Source organism: Pinus tabuliformis, chromosome 2_2 (genome assembly GCF_031772625.1).
Source record: "Pinus tabuliformis cultivar Carrire ecotype Pingquan chromosome 2_2, CPIR1, whole genome shotgun sequence".
Lineage (NCBI taxonomy): Eukaryota > Viridiplantae > Streptophyta > Pinopsida > Pinales > Pinaceae > Pinus > Pinus tabuliformis.
In genome coordinates, this window is record NC_142300.1 from 294,336,049 (window position 1) to 294,360,464 (window position 24,416).

The following is a 24,416-nucleotide window of genomic DNA, read 5'->3' on the forward strand; positions in this document are numbered from 1 at the left end:
CATCTCAGCATGGATGTGGCTTGATCAGGGGCCTCCACTAGAACAATAAGGGGACACCTCCTCCTTCATCTTTCCTTTTTCTCCTTCTTTTATTAGTTCTACAGTTAGCATTTATTTCCAAGAAAGGGAGTAGATCCCTATTGTAATATTTTTAGGCAATAGGAACTATCATAAGCCGAGGCAGCTAGTACATCAGACAACTAGCATTTCGCTGAGCTATTTTTGTAACAGTAATTCAAGCTCCCCCTCTTCTTATAAATAGGGGGAAGCAACATTATAGAGAGGTTCCATAATTTCTCACCTATAGGGTCTGAGTTTTGTGATGCCATTTGGTTCTAATATGTTTATTCATGGGGGCTTCACTGATATTGTGACGAATATATGGACTAGTTGTTTGGACCCTTTAAGATAAATGGTGTTTCCCTGTTGGTTCCAATCATGATTAATGTGCAACATATTCTTCTCGGTAATCTCATTTCATCTATGTTTTTCTTCCTTTGAAATAGTATAATGAATGTAGTTGGTTCCTCTTCAATCTATGGATTTATCTTAGCTTCTCATAGAAGATAGTACATATGCTTATCACAAACCTATATGTGTTATTCACTAGCATTGCAGTACATGTAAAATTATATATTTACTTGTGCATTTGATTAATCTGTAGGACCTGTATTAGTCTAGATCTATGTTATTTTTTGGCATAAAATGATACCCATGTCATGGTTGATGTGAAACCTTCTTTTGCACTCCTCTAATTCTATCATCTCATTGGGAAACCATGGTTTAGGATTCTGTGTTGTTTGTAGACCTATCCATCGAATTCCACTTTTTGTTGGGACATTTCTTCCTAGGATTATGTTTTTTATAACCCTATGCATCTATTTCCCTCCTTCCTCTCCTTCACTCCAACATTACTACAACTTTAGTTTTAAGTTGTCTCATTTTCGTGTGTTGGCCACCAGAAGAAGAAACCATTTCTATTTGATATTTCCCCAATATACCCCCAGCATTTGGATCCATGAGTTGACCTAAATCTACCTCATTGAAGGCTTATTGAACCAAGCCCCTCCTATTACCTTTTCTACATGACAATTGGATTGCTGAAAACCCCTCATAGATAATCTCTTAAGCACTCCTCTATATAAGACGTCCTAGGCACTAGTCTACACTCAAACCAGAGGCTGTCTCTAGGATGCTTTCTATCTCCCCTGCATCACTTGTGCCACAGGGTGCTAGATTTAGCTACAACATCTTTCTAGTGTTGTTTCTAGGGAACATATTCAAATATTTTTCCCCAGGCATGACAAAGTTTTAAATTTCCTCTATTAGGTGAGCAAGGGAAGTGTGGGTTGAAGATCTCTCACCTTGGCGACTCCACTGTTTCATTTTATGGTAAAAATCCTGGTGACTCCGTTGTCCATATCTCTATTTGATCATCTTGGCTTTCAAGCAGCCCCATACTCACTCTAATGCTACAATAGCCCAAAAATCTCCTTGCTTTTGAAGCTAAAATTACTCGTATAGGGTGGTTTTCAAGATGGCCCTTCCTGCATTCTTAGTCAACAAATTCACCCCACTAGATCTTTATTCTATTGTTGGCTCTCCCAATCATGTCCATTCATTTCATGAGTAGGATATCTATTTTCCTAGATTCAGTGGAAGCACAAAGAGAAGGCTTGACTAGCACCTTGAAGAGTTTCATGAATGCATGGAACAACAAGGTATCTTTCTTGAAGATGTACAAATGAAGATGTTCATGTATTCTTTAGAGGGGATTCTAGAGTCTATTACACAACAATACCTTGTGGCAACATATCTTCCCTAAGAAGCTTTCATATAGCATCTCCATTGCAAATCATTTTATCCACTGAATGCTATATCTGAAGATTGCTTCCCATGTTTTAATGGTGAATACATTCCCAAGGTCGAAGATGTTGCTGAATATGTACTTGATAATCCCCTCTAAGAAAACATCTACTCGCATCAAGAAGCATCACCTGATGAGAAAGAAAGAGAGTAAGGAAACATTATTGAGCTTCCAACAAACCCTCAAGGGTCTGATTCGACTGAACTGGACGTTTCTCCTTCCTCTAATGAATACAACTATACTGGAGAGTCAAGTGATGCAGAGCCTCCACAATCCTTGTTATGGGAAGCTTCACAAGAAGAGGAGACGAGCAAAGGGGTTACCACCCACAATGCACATCTTTCACATGGAGATCAAGATCGAACCTCCTCCCATTTATGATGCATACTATTCATAGGAGGATGAGATGGTTGTGGAGGTCCAAAAGGATCTTTTTACCAACAAGTGGGAGAAAGCTCCCAACAACAAGTTTTTCAAGAAGAACCCAAGGCTAAAATACCATGCAGAGTCTGCTACTGCCTACTATAGTAAGATACCTTCCAAGAATTCTCAACAGACCCTCCAATCTATGAATCTTATAGTTTATCCAATGAAGAGTCTATTGCCGATTTCCAAGAGGGTTGGCCCATTGAAAAATGGGCAGTAAAAGATCAACAAGAAGTTTTCATTGAAAAGGTTGAAGTTGAGGAGCTGGAAAGTGTTTGTGGTTGCCCTGGTCAAGAGGATATTGGTCAGAAAAATGCTCATGAAAAAGAGGAAACTAAAAACTTTCCTTGTCCATTCCATGACCCTGTGGTCGAGTACATGAGCCTATTCTTAAGCTAGCAACAGAGGTTATGCGAGTAGCATGCATTAAACGTTTCATTTGTAGATTTTTTATGTTGCATGGTCGTTTTAATTTTTAATTCGTAGTAGTATGAAGGCATTAGGTTCAGTACTCTAATGCTATCCTGACTCCATTGGAGGGCTGAACTCACTTATGTGAATTGAGCCCTGTGCATACGTAGGAATGTATATAAATAAGCTCACCAGCTGAGCATTTAATTTCAAGTTGTTAGAATTTCTATTTCTGCATATTATATTGAGGAGGAAAGTCCCATGGAGATTTTCTGGTTAAAAAGATCCATTATATTTCTAACTCCATGCCCAATGGTGAAGGAAACTAGTTTGTAAGTTCTCAACACCTTGCCAGCAAGGCACTGTCCCTAGTAGGAGCCAATGTTGTCACTCATTGCTTTAGCAATTATTAGTTTCCTAAAATACACAAGAGCAGTGAAGTTTTAAGCCATTTAAAAAGACACAGAAGCTCTCAGTGCTAAATTAGTCTCTCCCCATTGCATAGGGATCTGAAATAGCTTTCCAATAGTATATGGAAGTCCAAAAATGGACTTCTAGGTCAGAAGTTAGAGCAGTTTGAAGATGGGGGTTCTATGGCGTTGAAATGAAAGAAGAGCACATTGAAGGGCCCGGGCATAGCAAATCCCACATTTCCCTTAGTACCGCAATCTTGGAGTCCCATAATCCCGCATCCCGAATCATCATAGTCCCACATATTGGCTTATTGGGAATATTGACAAGCCCTAGGAGTTCATAGGATAATCAGAGATTGGCAGTGGGCAAATCCCACATCCCACAGTCCCACATGGCCCTCACAATACCAATGGGCCATTCTTAAGGAATTGTAGGGAGGGGAATCGTCGATAGTGTTAATAGTGGGGGATGGGCCAATTTCATTTTACAAAGGAAATGCACACACAGACAGGGACTGGGTGGGAATTTTCTCTCTCCTTTAGGGGACCATGTGGCGGCATATGATTGGTCCTCAAATTTGACATGGCTGCTGACATCATCAATGACATGGTAGTACAAATTTTGACGTGGAAAATGACACATGTCACGTTGATTCAACATTTTTAGGTGTCCTATGGAGGCATTTTTGGGTGACACATGTCACTAATCACAAGGTGACACATGGTAGTGATGATGTCACCCCCTCCCATAGATTGGGAATCGATGATTGCACACAAAAAACTTTCTCTTCTGCCTAAGTTCCTTTCAAGCTTGCGATTGCAATAAGTAGGGATCCTCCCAGATGTGATATCTTATGTGATCTAACTTATAAAGCCCCCACGTCTGGACAGTCAGCCTACGCTAAGGAAGAAAGTAAAAGGGCATTCCCCTCCCGCAGTGAAATTTCGATATCTTGGGTGGGATCGATCCCACAGATCAGGATTGCGGGTGTCTTGGGGAAAAGATAAGGGTAAAACACTATAAAGCACCGATATGTGGGAAACCCTCCCAGATGCGATATGTTTTAATGGTTCTACCTCAGGAGGATTTCACATATGGACTATGGACCCATGCTATGGAAAAAGGTAAAAGGTCCCCCTCTCCTGTAGTATGATTGCGATGTCCTAGGTGGACCCAATCCCATAGATCGATGATCGCAGTTGTCTAGGGGAGAAGCTTAAGGTAAAGCATGGTAAAGCATCGATATGCGGGATTCTATGCAACAAAGGAGAATCTCTCCCCACAAAGGTTTTAAGGGTCTCAACGCCTGAAGGCTAAGCCCTTGGTCTCAGCCCTTGGTTATATGAAGAAAACAGAGGAAAGAGGGGCTAAAATCAAAGGGGGCTAAGGAATTTTGAAACTTGTCATTCTGTAGCATCTGTAGGAGTAAAGGCCCTGATTATAGCAGGGCCTCAAGGGCATGGTATAGAGCTTTAAAGGTGGATGGGTCGACAACTCCGACATTGAATAAAAGTAGGGTGCAGTGAGTAAATGACAGTATGGGAGGCCCAAAGAAGACTTAATGGCTCGGCATGGAGTCTCGCTCCTCTACACAGTAAAGGATTGCCCGGACACACTCCATCCCTCCGCCATGAAACAAATTATTTGCGCAGTGAAGGTAGAAATGACAAAATCCGACTGTGTAGCAATGAAATGAATCTCATTAGGGACGTGGCTTAATCAAGGGCCTCCACTGGAAAAACAAGGGGATGCCTCGTCCTTCATCTTTCCTTTTTCTCCTTCTTTTATTGATTCTACAGTTAGTATTTATTTCCAAGAAAGGGAGAAGATCCCTATTGTAATCTTTTTAGGAAGCATGAGCTATCACAGACCGAGGCAGCTAGTACATCAAACAACTGGCCTTTGGCAAAAATATTTTTTATAACAGTATTTCCAGCTCCCCCTCTTCTTATAAATAGGGGGAAGCAACATTATAGAGAGGTCCAGAATTTCACACCCGTAGGGTCTAAGTTTTGTGATGCCATTTGGTTATAATATGTTTATTCATGGGGCTTCACTAATATTGTGTTGAATGTATGGACTGGTTATTTGGACCCTTTGAGATAAATGGTGTTTCCCTGTTGATTCCAAGCATGTTTAATGTGTAGCATGTTCCTGTCGGTAATCTCATTTCATCTGTGTTTTTCTTCCTTTGAAATAGTATACTGAATGTAGTTGGTTCCTCTTCAATCTATGGATTTATCTTAGTTGTTCATAGAAGACAGTACCTATGATTATCACATACCTATATGTGTTATTCACTAACATTTTAGTACATGTAAAATTACATATTTACTTGTGCATTTTATTAACCTGTACGACCTGTATTAGTCCAAATCTACATTAGCTTTTTGTAGAAAATGATACCCATGTCATGTTTGATCTGAAACCTTCTTTTGCACACCTCTACTTCTATAATTTCATCGGAAAAGCATGGTTTAGGATTTTGTGTTATTTACAACCCTATCCATCGAATTCCACTTTCTGTTGGAACATTTCTACCTAGGGTTCTATTTGTTACAACCCTATGAATCTATTTCCTTCCTTCCTCTCCTTCTCTCCACCATTACTACAACTTCAGTTTTAAGCTGTCTCAATTTCATGTGTCGGCCACCAAAAGAAGAAGTCAGTTCTCTTTGAGATTTCCCCAATATATCCCCAACATTTGGATCCATGAGTTGACTTGAATCTACCTCATTGAAGGCTTATTGAACCAAGCCCCTCCTATTACCTTTTTAAGTGACAATTGGAGTGATGAAAACCCCTCACAGATAATCTCTTAATCACTCCTCTATTTAAGATTTCCTAGGCACTGGTCTACAATCAACCGAGAGGCCATCTCTAGGAGGCTTTCTATCTCCCTTGCAGCACTTGTGCCACAAGGTGCTAGATTTAGCTACAATATAACCCATTGCAAAAAGGAGAAACCAACAAATTGTTAATACATGTGGAGATTCAAGAATTGAAACCTGAATTAAAATTAAATTTCTAAAGGAATCCAAACATGAAGCTATGCTTCACACAATGAAAGACATTTTCCATATCCAACTTAAGGATCATCCACTTTTACTCATTATTCCTACTAAAGGGGATAACTTCATGCATAAGGATGATATTTTCCACAACTTGTCTCTTCCTCACAAAACCACCTCAGTTTTCTAAGATAATCTTAGGGAGTATATTCTTTTATATTAGCATTGATTTTAGACGTAATATTGTAAGACACATTGCACCATGATATCATCTTGAATTTACAAAGGATGATGGAGTTACCTATTTTGGGACTATACTTTAGAAATATTAATTTTTCCCTCCTCTCAGGTGCAAGGAATGATGAACATATTGAATAATTCACACCATCCTGACCAACTTAAACTTAATAATATACCAAAAATGGTTGCAAAAATTAATTTTGAATTCATCTAGACTTGATACCTTATCAAGTTCAAAATGATTTATTATGTCCAAGATTTCCTCTTCTAATATAACCTACATTAGAAAAGCATTGTCTTTGTTTCTTATAATACATTTATTATTTTCTTGCATAATATTTGTACTCAATCTATCTTGGCTCCTATTTTTAGTATATATGGTGGCATAGGGGTTATATGCTACTTCTTTGATTTTTTTCATTTGGACTTAGCATCTCTCCTTCATTGGTGGTGATTTCCTTGACATTGTGACACTAGTGTTTTATTTTAGCTTGTTTGTGAAAAAAATTAGTGTTTATATCCCTTAATTAGAGACGTTCACTCTTGGAATTTTACTTCCATTTTTATTTTTCTTCCCTCATCGTAGATTTGTACCACTAGAAGGTTTATTTTTCTTAAATCATTAAAGAAGGACTGACTTATTCCTACTCCGTGAGTCATTAAGTTCCCCCTAGTTTATATTTTAGGTAGTTGATCTCTTTATTCACTAATTGATATCAATACCTCATCCCAACCTTTATAGTGAGCTTCATATTTTTAATATTTTGTTCCTAGATATGCACCAATGAACCAACCACCCTCTTTCTCCAAACTCAAGAAACAAAGTGAAGAAGAAGGGCTTAGAGCAAAAAATTATTGAAATGAAAAAAGAAAAAGACCATAATCATCTTATTTAATCATAGAAAAGGTGATGTTTCAGCGATCCGATCCAACATAAGATATAATTTTAGAAGAAAGAGAGATGTTACTTTCTGCAAAGGAACTATATCCTAATAATTAATCTAGATTAATGTGTCTAGGTATGAGACATCTATTGGTCCACGTAAATTTCCCTTTTGCAACCAAGATATTCACTAAATCAAGAAATGAAATGAGGTTCTCCATTCTCTATATGATTGGATCCCAAAACATCCCCCCTCACCTCGCCCCACTTTACCCATAGTGATGAAGCATGGTGTTAAATTCTCTTGTTACAATGTAATTTGAACCATAATCTTAATCCCTTAACTCCATTACAAATTTCCAAAAATCTACTTTATTATGATGAATTAGAGGCACATAAATATTAACTACATTACAAAAGTGTTAGATGAGATATGAGAGAAACTTGTCACTAAGAAATGATGAAAACACCTAACTTGATTTAAATTTAAAATAAAATAATTCCAAAGGGTATAAATTCCCATAGATAAACCCCTAGAACTTGTTTCCCAAACATAATTGAGATGCCAAATGATATTGTATTTTTGCCAAACTTCATAGGATTCCAATTTGGTCACCTAAAGTAGGAGGAGTTGGGCCTTTTATTCTTTGATCGAATCCATAATTGATGCAATATTTATAGGACTACATAATTCCCTTAAATTATAGGAGATCATTTTAATAATTTTCCTAAAATTTTAATATTTCCTCTTGAGGGAGTAATCACATCATTTTGGTTCCTTGCATTTCATGTTCCTTTACTATATATTCCATATATCTTGTGATATTTACTTATTAGTTCTTCCTTTTGAGTTATCGTGTTCTTATCATCGAGATTAATGCTAATCAATGAATATCACAAACAAAAGAGGACACAATATGTAGGCACTTAGCCAGGGAAAAACCCATAATAGGGGGAACACCTAGTCAAACTCTTCCACTAGTATATTCAGATCAATTTGAGAAAACTAGGACCCTAGACCAAGATAAGTGACCTCATATACTCCACGAATTCAACCTTCCATAACTAAGTCAAACTAATAAGCATAAAGATTAGAGTTTCAATTTCTTTCTTCATCTTTCATGCAATTTTCGTTCTTCTATATTTTTCAACCCTATAATACTCCAGAAAAATTTGCACCTTTTGATAGAGGATTACTAGCTTCAATAATTCACTTGGCTTGATTCTCTTTGCATAGGATATTATTTTATTTTATTTTACTTCTTTCTTCTTCACTATAGATCAAATTTATTGTAACCCTTCAATAAGCCTAATTCACTTGTGTATTTATAGTGGTTCGATTCTTCAACATAAGGCTAACTTTTCAAGTTGTTTGAGGCCGACTTGTTAAATTATTTGAGGTTGAATTGAAGGATTAGGAAGTTGACTTGGTGGAGGAGGAGAAAATAATTTTCTTTATTGACACAAAGATCCCAAGAAGGGTCTATCATATAATAATAATGATAATGACTCAATATATAATCTTAGAAGCCTACAATGGAGGCTTTGACCTGTTGACCAATGAACTAAACATGAAACCCATGTGTTATGTTGTAGCTCCTAGAGATAACCCCTGGGTTGAGGAGAGGTTAGTTTCTAGGAGATCTTAATATCTCTTGGAAATAATTCATTTCTTCTCAGGAGATAAATAAAAATGATTTTAGATTTGGTTCAATTACCTTTTCTCAAAGGCAGATATAGTATATGCAGTAACATGACATTATTCTCAAGAATAAATGCTTTAGTTCTCATGGTCGGCACAAAAAGAATGCAACCTATATTTTTCATTGCAACCAATATGGAAAGTAGAAATATAAGGGAGGAACCTAGTGCAGAGCATTGGATAAACACAAAATCCTATGTAACAAATCCCAATAGAATTATGGAAGAATAAGGAAATGAAATGCTAAAATTATGGAGCACATTTTAAGGTGTCCAACTCAATATTTCATGGGTACATTCTGTCACATTATAACATAGTAAATTTGTAATATAACAGGTACTGTATGCTATAATATAACATATTAAATCCATGATCTATAAGTGAATCCAACAAGTACTTACACAATTTCAAAAGAAGAGAAACACATATGAAATGACGCACAAAGGAAGAACACATACTGCATATCTCAAATGCTTGGAATCACCTGAAATTCTTCTTTAATCTTCCAGAATAGAAATGGATCACAGGCCTAAACAGGAAATATTTTCAAAAGAAATAATAACAACCTTGAGAATATGAAATCAGTACCAAATTTGAAGCCTTCTTTTAAAACAAAGTTCAGAAATTTAGAACACAGACTTCAGAACCTATGAGAGAAGAATTTTGGAACCTTTTTAATGAGTTTCCTCCCTCTTTTTTAGGGAGAACCTAGGAAAACCAAATTACAAAATATCTCCACATGTTACAGTTTTTTGATTGACTCAACTATTTGAGCATGCAAAAATCATAATGATTACAAAACATAAATGATTCTCTTATTGAAAATGCAAAAATTTACAAAATAACAGAAATATGAAAAATGTGAAGTGTCATGATGGAAATAGAAAAATGTCTCCATATCGATTCCTATGATTTTCTTAGGCAGACTCAGGCTTGAATGTATGGATCAATGGTGGGATGATGATCTCACCATAATCCTGTTGTGATATTTCCCCATGATTCTCGGTTAGTTGAGTAGTAACTTTATCCCTTTAAGAACTTTAATTTCCTCAGTTTGGAGTTGGTTGTGATTTGATGTGGTGCCACTGGGAGGTGTTATGCAACTTAGATGCCAACCCATCCATATTTTATTACCTATGTGCTACACTATTGGGGCCCAATACATCTTGTAATATTAGCATAGTGAAACTTCAGAGCCAAGGCACATCGTAACTTTATTTAAATTGATGTTATGAAAACACAAAGTTCCAATGCCTTTAGCCCCTTTTTATTTGAGCTCTTTATTGCTCATATACCATAGAACCACTACCTGTGACTGGAGGCCTTCATACAATACAACATTCAATATTTCAGAGCCCCCACACATTGTAACATTATTTAATATAAAATTACACACTACGACATCCCGATTGGCTTTCATCTCCTTGATTCCCTTAGCCCCTTTCTTGTTTTCCCTCCATGGGACCTTTGCTTATGATCACCGGTGTAGTGTTTAGGTGTTCTAGTATTGGGGCCTTCATTCATTGTAAATCTATACAAATAGAAGTTAAGAAATCATATTATCCAAATGCTCTTAGCCCTTTTTCTATTGGCCTCCTTATCGCAACTCTACCATAGAACCAGGTGTCGTGACCAGTGGCTTGGGCACTTGGGTGCTCAAGTCTTCGGGATCCTATTAAGGGCCTATCTCCTTTTATATTTGTTCTTCCACCCTTGGTTCCTTGAATACTTGTGTCCAAGTGCCACATAACAGTCTGAACCCCTCTCATCGAAACACTTTCAAGAAATATTTATAAATAAGTTTTGATTTCTATCTCTGTCATTGGGCTCCATAGCACTTGGGTGCTTGACCTCGTTTCGCACCCTTGGTCCTTTGGGTACTCAAAATCAAGTACTAGCAACACATGGGAAAACCCTCCCATCGGGATCTTTTCAAAAATACAATTTCCAAAGGGGTCTATGATTTTTGACCTGCAATATTCAATATAGCACCTGGGTGCTCTTTTTTTCTATGTTCTTGGTCCTTTGAATCCTCATGACCAGGTGTTAACACCATAAAAGCCCCTCCATCAGATCAAAATTTTTATAAAATATTTTAAATAGGGGGTTATGAAATCATTTTCCTTCGCAAAGCCTACCTCTGAAGTGACATCATGCTAACGTCATCATCTCCATGTGGAGACTCCTTGGTGGTGACACATGTCCCCCAAATTTGTCCCATTAGACCCTCGCAAATGCTAAAATCAATTGCCACGTGTCCACCATATGACCACATCATACTGACATCATCTACCTTGTTATCTCCTTGGAGCCAATTATCTATTGCAAAGTGTGTTGTCTTGAGGAGAGAGAAAGGGTCCCTAAGGTTCTCGGATTTTCAATGATTTCCTTTATTTTTTCCCCTTCTCAGCGATATTGGGACTTATAAATAATTATATATTTTAAAAGGTTATGAATTCCTGATCTTTAATGTCCTGAAATGACTTACCCTCTAAGATTTGGGTTCCAATGTGCACTCCACTTTGATGTCTAGCCTTTTGGTATTGGGCCTCGATATACCTTCCTTCCAATTCTTCTGATATCAGGTTTTAATGTGATCACCTCCAAAATATCTACACTCCCCTTTTCATTTCATCCTCTGACATTTGAGTGCTTTCGTTTTCATTTTGGCCTTTGATATTTCGATGCTTCAAATCTCCTCTGAATTTCGGTTCTCCCATCTGATAGCGGCCCCAGATATGTTGATCCTTCTCTGAAATGGTCATTCGATAAGTTGTATTTCCCTTTTTATTTCCCTTTTAATGACCTATAATGCACCTCTTCCTTGTTGTATCATGGATGGAAAATAGGACCATTCGATAAAAATGCAAGAAAGTATTACAGATACAACATTTGCTCCAATTGGGGAAAATGTATTGCAAACATTGAATTGAGAACCTGCAGATTAGTTCCTTCTAAACATTGGGCATGGAGTCATTTTATTCAAGTACATGAAAAGAAAGAATAGAAACATTAAGAACTTAAAGAATTACTGGTGTGTACAATGACTCACCAGTATATACAGTGGATGAAAAGGTACCTCTTTAATGTCGGGAATAAAGCTTGAGAAACTTCCCATTCACTGGAAGTTCAAGAACCTCACCATAAAATGTTTCCAGCAAGAAGGTGTTGTTTCCCTTTTCTTCAGATATCTTGAAGGGTCCAAACCATAAGGGATCAAAATTCGCATGTGTTCCTTTTTCCTCTCTTCTAACATCCCATATAAGTACCAAATCTCCTAGCTATAGGGCTTTGTCCCTTGCTTTTATGTCAAAGAGAGATTTCATTCTTTCCTAATAATTGATCAAATTCTGATTTACCTGTTCCCTGCTTTCTTGAAGTTCTACCAACTGATTGATCCTCCCGGTGAGAGAATTTTACTCCTACTCAACAACCTATAGAATTTTATATACTGGAAAATCTAATTGTATAGGGAAAATTGCAGCTTTCCCATACACTAATTCAAAAGGAGATTTCCTAGTGGATCTCTTGGTGGTAACCCTGTTAGCCCATAAGACAAACTTCAGCTATGAATCCCAGTTCTTCTTATTCTCTTTTATTTTCTTCTTCAGAATCTGTACTAAGTTTTTATTAGAGGATTCAGCCAATCCATTTCCTTTTGGGTAATAGGAAGTGGAATGGCTAACTATAATTTTGTACTTTTGGAAAAAATCGATAAATTTGGCTAACTTGAACACCTAAACATTGTCAGTGACGATTTTCCTTGGGCAACCACACATGGCGAGGATGTTTTCCTCCATAAAATTGATGATTACTGCATCAGTTTCATTTCTAGATGGGGTAGCTTCCACCCACTTGGTGAAATAATAAGTGGTTGTGAGTATCCATTTGTGTTGGCCACTGGAAGGTGGATGTATTTCTCCAATGAAGTCTAACCCCCATTTCCTGAAAGTTTCTTCTACAAAAGCAAGGATTAAAGGAAGGGGATCCAACCTTTGTTTCTCTGCAAACATTTGACACTTCTCACAGGCCCAAACATAGGTGTATACTTCACAAAACAACTTAGGCCAATAAAATCTTGATTTGAGAATTTTGTGAGTTGTAGCTATCTAGCTATAGTGTCCCCTAAGGACACAAATATGGAACTCATCAATAACTTTATGGATATATTCTTCAGCCAGACATAAGAGAAAAATACCCATTAGGTCTTTCCAATATAGTTGGTGATTTGAAATCACAAATTTTTGGGCTTGTAGCCTCAAATCCCTGTATTTAATTTTATCAAAATTGACTGGGAAATTCAGAAAAAGTAAATAATGAACTATATGTTTATACCAATGTGAGACAAGGTACTTCATTTGAATTCGCTATGTTGAAGTCTTGATATTATTCTTCTCCTCTTCTCTTCCTCTTTCTCCTTCGTTACATGTCAACAAATTTATACCCAAGGCCTGGCATTTTTCTTCAAACAAGATTTTAGCTAACCCCTACCCTTTTATCAACATGATGGGCCTAATATCCATGTCATATTCCTTTATTTTGGCAATCCACTTACCTGTTCTTCCTTCACTATCCCCTTGCACAAGGATATCTTTCATTGCATCTGTAGGAACATAAGCTATTATATTGGATTGTAGGACATAGATTTTGAAATATTTCAGGGCTTTGACTAAAGCACAAGCCTGTTTCTCAAGGCATCTTATTTTAGCTTAGCATATCATAACACTTGGCTGAAGAATGTGATTGATTGTGTAGGTTGTAACCCCATACAGAAATTACTTGCATACAAATTGTAAAACATAGAAAATAAACAATGCGAGAGCATAACACATAAAACACATATACACATAGATTTTCCCCTAGATCCCAAAACCATGACTACCAGCTTGATTTTTCATTATGTTCCTTTCAATGTTATAATACATATTTATACATGTCGAAGCATCCAATACAATGGAATGAAAACCATCGCGTCCAAAACCATGGACCGAAAACCATCACGTCCAAAAAACATGTGCAAACATCATGCACAAAACCACAGGTGGGTTCGCCCAACCTAACGTAGGTTCCAAAATCAAAATTTTCTGTGGAATTGCCCCGGACCCCATAGAGTGGGGTTACCTGCACCCCTTAAACCCCCTATGACCCCCCCCACTACAAAATCAGTGCAACGAAGGGGGGGCCTCCCCCCTCTAATCCCCCGATTAACTACGTGGGAAAGTCATGGAAATAATATAACACAGCCCAACATTCTCCCACTTGTTCTTTTCTTTCCACAGGGGGCCACAAGAGAGCTTAGTCAGTTATCCATCCCTGCAATGCCCATTGTTTCTCTACACCAAGAGAACTTCTCAGAGCTCACAAATTTTGTCAATGCATCTACAGTATTCTTCAAAGTCTACACCTTTACCAACAACACCTTTTTTTCTTCTATCATATCCCTCACAAAGTGGTACTGAACATCAATTTGATTTTTCTTTGAATGATATGCAAGGTTCTTTGCCAAGAAAATTGCACTTTGGTTGTCACAGTCTATCTTTATATCTCCCTGTACTAACCCCATATTTGAACACAATCTCTGCAACCAAATTGCTTCCTTGCTTGCATGAGTGGCTGCCATGTATTCTACCTTTGTAGTTGATAGTGCCACTACAGATTGTTTCTTACTCAACCAACTGACTGCACCTCCAAATAGGTTAAACACATACCCACTTGTAGATCTTCTCTGATCCATATCTCCAGCCCAGTTTGCATCAAAAAAGCCACGAATATCCAACACTCTGTCCAATCCTGGTCTTCCTTGGTAGCAAAAACCATAATGACTAGTGCCACGCAAATACCTGAAAACCCGCTTCACTGTTGTCTAGTGCTCCTTCCCTGGTTTTGACATAATCCTGCTCAATACTCCCATTGAATGTACAATGTCTGCTCTAGTACACACCATTGCATACATCAGGCTATCGACTGCACATGCATATGGAACACAGAACATGTCCTCTTCCTCTTCTTATGTCTTGGGACACTGTTTAGCAGATAAGTTTACACCTACAGGAATAGGAATCTTCAACAGTTTACTAGCCTACATATTAAACCTCTACAATATTGTCTCGACATACTTCCTCTGGTTTAACCGGAGCTTCCCCTTTTGTTTGATCTCTTTTAATTTCCATGCCCAAAATATAGTTTGCAGCACCAAGATCTTTCATGTCGAATTTGGAGGAAAAATGGGTCTTTAAATCTTGGATAATTTCTTTGTCATTTCCAACCAGCAACATATCATCCACATACAAGACCAGATAAATAACACAGTCACCACTTAATTTAAAATACACACAGTGATCTTCTTTGCTTCTGGTGAAGCCAAGTCCTCGTATAAATGTATCAAATTTCACCAAAATCAATTCCTGGCACCTGGGAATAGGCTTTTGCTACCAATTGAGCTTTGTATTTCTCCACCTTTCCTTCTACATTTTTCTTCTTTTTGAACACCCATTTGCTGCCAATGGGTTTCCTTCCAGCCATCAACTCCACCAAATCCCAAGCCTCATTTTTGTGCAAAGATGCATTTCATCAACCATGGCCTCCTTCCAGAGTTTTCCATCCTTTGAATCTACTGCTTCCTTCATAGTTCTGGGATCATCATCAGTAATAGATAAAGAAAAATTTGAATAGAAAGTACATGGACTATACCTTTATGGCTGCCTTCTTTCTCGAACTGATCTTCTCACACCCAGAGTTTGTGGCTCTTCATCTTTTGATTCCTCCTCTGTTGTAGAGTCTGATTCTTCCTCCTTTAGCTCAAACTCTATCTTCTTAGTTTCCTTTGGTTGCACTTCATGTTTAATAACATATTTCACCTCTCTAAACACCACATCTCGGCTATACACAACCTCCCTTGTTATTTGGTTCCAAAGCTTATAACCCTTTAAACCATCCTTATACCTAATAAAGATGCACTTTTCAAATTTACTATCGAACTTGGTTCGTTTCTCCTTTAGAACATGTATGTATGCATCACATCCAAATACCCTCAGATGTGAAAGAGAGGGTTTCTTACCAGCCCATACCTCTTGTGGAGTTTTATCCTCCAACGCTGATGAAGGTGATCTGTTGAGCAGGTAACATGCTATCTCCACTGCCTTTGCCCAGAATTCTTGTCCTAACCCGACATCACTAAGCATGCTTCTTTCGCTTTCCATCAACGTCTTGTTCATTCTTTCTGCAACTCCATTTTGTTGAGGTGTATATGGGGTAGTCTTCTGCTGTGCTATACCACACTTCTTACAGAATTCTTCAAATTCCTTACTGTAAAACTCTCCACCGTTATCTGTCCTCACCACCTTTACCTTCTTCTCTGTTTGGTTTTCCACCAGAGCCGTAAATTCTTTAAACATGTCAAAGACTTCAGATTTCTTCTTAAGGAAATATATCCATGTATTCCTTGAGAAGTCATCTATAAATGATACATAGTACACAAACTTACCCAGTGACGGAACCTTCATAGGTCCAAACAAATCACTATGCATAAGCTTTAATATATGTTTCGCCCTCTTACCACCAGAGGGGAAACTCACTCGATTCTGCTTCCCATAGACAAAATTTTCGTAGAAATAAAAATCCAAAGAGCTATTACTCATACCTTCTACCATATCTTTACCATGAAGTATTCGAACGCCCTTCTCTCCAATATGTACAAGCCTTTTACGCCACAGCATGGTCTTCTCTCTAGAGACCACTAGATTTTCTGCTCCACTTTCAGGAACCACAGAACTTCTGCACCCATCAAAAAACATGCTACCTTGAAGCTTGTATAGAGTTCCAATGCGAACTCCCCACATCAATATGAGTTCTCCCCGAACCATCTTGCAGGTATCCTTCTCGAACACTTTTTTTACACCTGCATCATCCAGCTTGCTTACATAAATCAGATTTCTAGCTAATGCAGGAATATGCAGAACACCCAAAAGGATTCTAACCCTTCCACCTTGCAACTTCAACTTTACTTTTCCACGACCAACAATTCCAACCTTCCTATCATCCCCCAAGAAGACATCACCACCAACATATTTCTCATACTCGTAGAACCACTTTCTATGGGGAGTGAAGTGAAAGGATGCACCTGAGTTAATCAACCATGCCTCATGATCTACATGTGTACTTGAAGAAGCCAAGTACACATCCCCACCTTCATCTGAGGTGGTTTTCACCTCTACAGATGGAGCATGATAAAATTGCTTTCCATTGTTAGGAGCTTTAGATTTACAGTCCCTTTTGTAGTGCCCTTCCTTTCCGCGTTTCCAGCACACCACCTTTACAGGTTTTCTTGGAGATTTAGATCTCCCACTCAATGAATTATTTTTGTTTCTGTTTTGGGACCATCCTCGTATAGATAAGGCATCACCATTCTAGCTCTCCATATTTTTTTGTCTCATCTCCTTCATCAGTAGGGATGAGACTATTTCATCAAACTGCAAGGCAGTTGCATTGCTATCTATTGCAAGAACTAGACTATCCCACGAATCTGGTAGAGAACACAACAAACTGATGCACTTATATTCATTTGAAATTTTAATATCAACATATGCTAACTGACTTACCATAGTATTAAATGCATTTAGATGCTCTGTCACCGAGTCTCCATCTTTCATCCTTAGATTATATAGCTTTTTACGTAGGAACAATTTATTTAGGAGAGACTTAGATTGGTATAAAGTCCCGAACGTGTCCCACAAATCCTCACTGTAGCTTCCCCTGATACATTCAGCAATACTAAATCTGAGACACACAATCGTATTGTGCTTTTTGCCTTCTGATCCAACTTCTTCCATTCTTCATCCACTTCCAGTGGTTTAGTACCTGGATCTATTGCGATCCACTGATCTTTATCCACCAACAGATCCTCCATCTTGAGTTTCCACAATTTAAAACTTTTACCATTAAGCTTCTCGATCTCTATCTTTCTACTGCTCACCATCTTCTTTCACAACTAGAATCGATCTCCTAGATCTCCCACTGAACAGGGTCTACCATAGGCCCAAGCGGAACCCCTTAGCAACAAAGACATCCACTTGAAGCCAGAACAGTGCTGATACCAAATGTAGGTTTTAACCCTGTACATAAATTACTTGCATACGAATTCTAAAATGCAGAAAATAAACAATGTGAGAGCGTAACACATAAAACACATATACACAGATATTTTCCCCTGGATCCAAAACCAGGACTACTAGCTTGATTTTTCATTATGTTCCTTTCAATGTTATAATACATATTTATACATGCCGAAGCATCCAATACCATGGATCGAAAACCATCGCGCCCAAAACCATGGACCGAAAACCATCGCGTCCAAAAAGCATGTGCGGAAATCATTCACAAAACCATAGGTGGGTCTGCCCAACCTAACATAGGTTCCAAAACCAAAATTTTTCATGGCACTGCCCTAGACCCCATAGAGTGGGGTTACCTGCACCCCTCAAACCCCTTGTGACCCCCCCGCTATGCAATCGGCACAACGAAGGGGGGGCCTCCACCCCCCTGTAACCCCACAGTTAGCTATGTGGGCTAGTCATGGAAAGAATATAACACAACCCAACAGGTTGCTCGTGTCCTTCCTCATTTTTTTTCAACAAGATAGCAACTATAGTGTGGGGAGAAGGAAAAGAAGAAATGAAAAATGGTTTACGATAATCTTAGCCGACTAGTATTGGGAAATTTGAAAAAATATTTTTTATTCTGGAAAATGATTCTCGAGCTTTTATTGTCCACTTTATTTCCCTATCTCTTATCAAAATCTGTGTGATTTCTCTGACCATCTCACCATTATTTGGTATAAACCTTCTTAAAAATTTGATTATTCCCAAGAAGACCTGGATTTATTTCTTATTTCTTGGTAATGGAATGTTATTGATGACTTCCACCTTGTTGGGATCAATCTTTACCCATTCCTTTGCTACAATATGGCCCAACAACTTGCCTTCACTTAAAGTAACCTATGATTTCTTAGGATTTAAGGACAGTTCATACCTTCTATGTTTTGTGATTGTGAGCTACAAATGCTTGAGGTGCTCTTCATCTGAATCAGAGAAAGCAATTATGTCATCCAGGTAGATTACTACAAATTTATCTCTCTCCCCAACAAATTCTATGTCCATAGTTCTCTCAAAATTGGCTCATGCATTTATGAGGCCAAATGGAATTCTGGCATACATAAACATTCCCTAGGGTGTAGTTAAAATGATTTTGTTTTGATATTTTGGATGCATAACGACTTGGTTGTATCCAGAGGAGCCACCATCATGGACATCTGAGCAGACCCTGCCACCTTCTACATAATTTATTCCATCTTAGGGAAAGGCTAATTATCTTTTAGTGAGGCCTTCTTTAGATTCCTGAAATCAACACATAACCTTATTTATCCATTCTTCTTCCCGACAAGAACTTGATTTTATACCCAGTTGAAGTACCTGAATGGCATAATTATCTTAGCCTGTAACAATTTATTTAGCTCATTTTCAATGGATGGGAGGAACAGAGGATTAATCTACCTGAGGTTCTGCTTATATGGCTTCACCCCATCTCTTAAGGAAATTTTGTGATGTATGACGCTAGGATCCAAAGTTTTTAAATCACCATATGACTAGGAAAACACATCCATGTACTCCTTAAAAAGTTTTAAGTACCTTTTTCTGTATTCCCTAGGAAATCCTTTAGCTAATTTGATGATTCTCGGGTCTCCTTCGATGCCAATGTTACAATCTTCTACATCTTCTGTAAGCTCTTTCTTATTTGGCTTAGTAGCTACATCATTTGATTTAAAAATCCTTTCCAATGGAACCAATCCTTTCGGGATGATATTACCCTTCAATTGTAAAATATTGTGTCCAGCAATAGTTTCTCCCCAACAAACTTGTTATTCATCTATTACTTCCTCATCCTCTTGGTCAATCACTGAGTTTGAAAACTCTAAAATAACCTCCATGAAGTGTTTTATTTTTTCCTCATCTTAAAACACCTATCAATACTTGACATTGTCTGGTATTGAAGGTCTGTACTTGACCTCAACTTCATATCTGAGCAATGGGTTTTGAGGAGGATTGAAATTACTAGCAGCTATAATCAAATATTTTGCTATATCATTCCTATCTCTAGGAAAAAATTCGATATTAAAGGGTAAGAAAAAATTATCAATCATATCCCATACCTCATTTCGATAAGCCTTCAATATTAGATGTTTAGCTTGACATTTATTTCTGATTTGCTTCACCACCAGATCTAAATCTCCAAACACTGCCAAGCACCCAATGTTGATATTTATGGCAGCTTTCAACCCTAACAAGAAAGCTTCATATTCAACAACATTATTAGTGGCTTCAAACTATAGCTTGAAAGAAAGAGGAATTAGGCTTCCTTCTGGAGACACCAACAACACACCTTCCCCATTTCCTTCCCTAGAATAAGCACCATCAAAGTATAACCTCCATACTTTATTACACTCTAGTGATTTCTTATTTAGCTAGAAAAAACATTCCACCTATGTTTCATCCATGATTTGATAATTTTACTCTAACAAAAAACAAGATAAATCCTTCTCTTTACCATATACTAGAGCATTATTTAAACAATCAACCCTTGTAACTATCTTTACAAATCTCGATTCTCTATATAGTTGATGTTCCTTTCCACTGAACACAGGAATGGTGGCATATATCAAATCCATTTTGATAGATCCCCCAACTTTTGATCCCCATGACCTAGAAAAAAGCATACCAAACCTTACACAGATTTCAGCCACTACAATATCCATTACAACACTTTTTACAGGGACTTGAGCCAAATTGACCACCAAGTCTTTAATCATCCCAAACATTTTACTCTCTTAAAATCAAAGGAGTAAAAACATTTATATGGTGTTGTTATTTCCAGCCCCAATAACTCCATGAAAGACAAGGGCATCGTATTATGAGAAGCTCCTGAGACAAGCATACATTTATGCAGTAGGAGCTCATGGATTACCAAGGTAACATAGAAAGGGGTAGTAGAAGAGTATTTCTACTCAACATAAGGTCCAAATACAACCATACGTCTTTCTTCTTGGAGGTTCAAGCTATTTTGCATAGGATTTGTGGTAGGTAGACACATGAACTGAGATACTTGAGATTTATAATTAGTTTGTTTTAACATTTCAATTAAAGGGACATACATCTTGAACTTCTCCAGCTCTTTTTAAAGATTAAAGGGAGAGGGGTTCCTATCAATTTGTTATGAAACCAGCTCACAAAAATATAGAAAATATAGATCAACACCTTAGAAATAAGCCTCTTCGAGGGGGAAACCTTTTTTACATTACACAAATGAACAATTCTTGGATGATACAAATGAGAATACCTCCTTTCTATATATAGGAGTCTAAGGGGTCATAATATAATTAGAGCCGACATAACAATAATAATGTAAGGGCACAATAATAGTAATAGTGGACTTCTATGTGGCACAATAATAACAATATGGGGACTACATGGGCACAACAATATAATAAGGGGGTTGTACTAATAACAATAAGGGGTTACACTAGTAGTATAGGGACCTAACATGCCCCTCTCCTTCAAAAAGTGTTGTCCTCAACACTTGAGTAGTTCTTGATGCTTTTGTACAAAATTCTTGTCCTCCCATGTGGAATCTTCAGTAGGTAAGTTCTTCCATGAGATTGTTGGCTTGTATAGGCTTGAACCAGGCTCCATGGTGATTTAGCCAAGAAAATCCCAGTACTACTGGCCCTTTTGCCAATAGTCTATGGAGCGTGGACTGAAGTCTCACCCGAAGTAGTATGGGAGGGTGCTAGAACCAGGTTTCCGCACCTTGGGGATGTCTATTGGGCTTCTGGAGGCTTGCCATCAGACCCATTGATGCGCGCACTTGTTAGTCTTTCACAACCCATGCTGCTATTTCCACGCAGCCCTACTCGAGGCGCGACCTGTATAATACCCAAGTTCCTTGCTAATTAACTGATTACTTAACTTGTGTGTGTAAGATTTATGGTTATTACAGCATATTCAGCAATCATATCAGTGCACGCGATACATAGACTAGTACAAACATAAAGAAGATAATGCACAAAAAATACATAGAAATAAGAGTTAACTTCTCTTTATTAGTTTTCAATCCTAATTACAGACTCGACACTACCTTGCACACTCAGCTGCAGAGCCTCTTCTTACTACTACAATCCAATACACTTAGAATCCTACTCTAAGATCTCACCATTCCTTCACCACTCACTCTATCCTCTACTCTCTTTTCAACTTAGAGCCTCAATCTATCTATACAATCCCATGGTCCGCGAACCAAGGGTAGGCCGACATGACCTTAAATTACATTACATTACTTTAGGGCAGACATCCCTAGGACTTAACCTCTACTTCTCGCTCCGCGCCCACAACTCACAGAGTCTTACAAAACATTTTACCAAAACTTGGGACTTTAGCCCCAAAACCTATTGTGGGGCGATTCCATGCCCAACGGGTCCCCAACACAATCATCGTGACTCATCCCGAGTCACTCTGCTAGTGCGGCGATCTTGGCACGGAGCCCCTCCAACTATTCCCATATTGCCCGGAGGTCCATGACGCATTGTTTCGCTGTTTGCTGGACTTTTTGTATGCGTGCTTCAAAATAATCCGTGTCTAAATCATGTCCCTTCTTTGGTACCGACTTTTGGTGTGTGTGTTTATAATCCCATGTCTTTTTTTCGATTCCTTGGTTCAGGAAGACTGTGCTTTGGTCGGTTAGTCAGATAGCCAGCCCACCCATGTAGGGGTTCAGGTGACTGTTGTTTACTTTTCATGTGAAGGGTTCTCCATTAAGTTTGACTAGTTGGACCACTCCTCTGTCTGTGGCCTCCTTTACCATGTATGGTTCTAGCCAGTGCATTTTGAATTTTCCTGAAATTTTTTTAAACTTACTATCATATAGTAGCACTAAGTCGTTTACCTTGAAGGTGCGCAACTTGATATGGCAGTCATGCTAGGCATTTTCACGTTGCTTTTGTACCTATTGATGAAATCCAGCCAAAAACCATTCTTCCTTGAGTTCTTCTAATTGCGTGAGCCTTTCTTTGAGAGCTTCGCGGTCCATCATGCCTGTGAGCACTACTATTCGCAGAGTAAGTACGATGTATTCCATTGGCATGACAGCTTCTGTACCATAGACCAACAGGAAGGGTGTCTGTCTCATCAATTTCTTGCATGTTGTCCTATATGCCCATAGCACAATAGGTACGTGCAGGTCCCAGTCGTTCCGCTGCGCGTTACAAACTTTGGTCAGCATAGACTCTCGTATTTTATTGAATGCCTCTACTGTTCCTTTGGCTTGTGGGTGGTACGATGTACTTTTCTGATGATACACTTGGAACTCTTTTGTGAGTGCACTGATGGTTTCATTCAGGAAATGTTTTCCGTGATCGCTCAGTAAGATTTTTGGACAGCCAAATCGTGTCAACATGTTGTCAAACAAAAATTTTGTAGTCATGGCAGCCATACAGTCCTTGATCGGCTGCGCTTCTGCCCATTGTATCAGGTAATCCATCGCGGTGATGATGTAGTGTGCCCCCGTCCTTCCCTGAGGCTTGATGGGGACCAAAAATTCGATGGCCCACTCCTCAAATGGTTGTAGTGCCATTTGGGGATTTAGTGGCATCTTGTCCCTTCGTGATGGTTTCCCTGTCCTGTGACATATATCGAAAGCCTTACAGTGTGCTTTCGAATTCTGGTGTAGGGTCGGCCACCATAAACCTGTGCAAAGAATCTTCTCTGTGGTCATGCATCCTACATAGTATCCTCCTGCAGTGCCCCCATGTGCTTCCGCGAGGATTTGACCGTGTTCATATTCAGGAACGTATCTTCACAGTATCTCATCATTGCCCATCTTGTAGAGGTGCCCTGCGATGACAGAAAAGTCCACCACACGCACCACCAGTTCCTTCTTCTATTGGATTGAGTACTCCTTTGGCACAGTCCTTGTTCTTAAAAAATGGATTGTATCTTCGAAGTGTCCGTCCATGATGGGAACCACAAAGAGTTGTGTGTTGGGTAGTCCCTCCTCCAAATTGGTTGGTTCCTCGCCCATCTCAATTCGTGACAAGTGGTCTGGTCCTGCGTTCAAGCCTCCTGACTTTACTATGACCTCAAAATCATACTCTTGAAATAGTAAAAGCCATCTGCATATTCGCCCTCCCAACATAGGCTTGTTCACCAAGTATTTCAGCGTGGAATGGTCAGTATACATCTTGAAATTCCCACCAAGTAAATGGTGTCAGTATTTTTGGAGCGTGTACACCATTTCCAAACCCTCACGCTTGGTGGTAGAGTAGTTCTTTTCCACTTTGGATAATATTTAGCTCGTAAACGTGATCAGGTGATCTACGCCCTTTGCGCCTTCCTGTGTGAGTACGGCTCCCAATGTGAT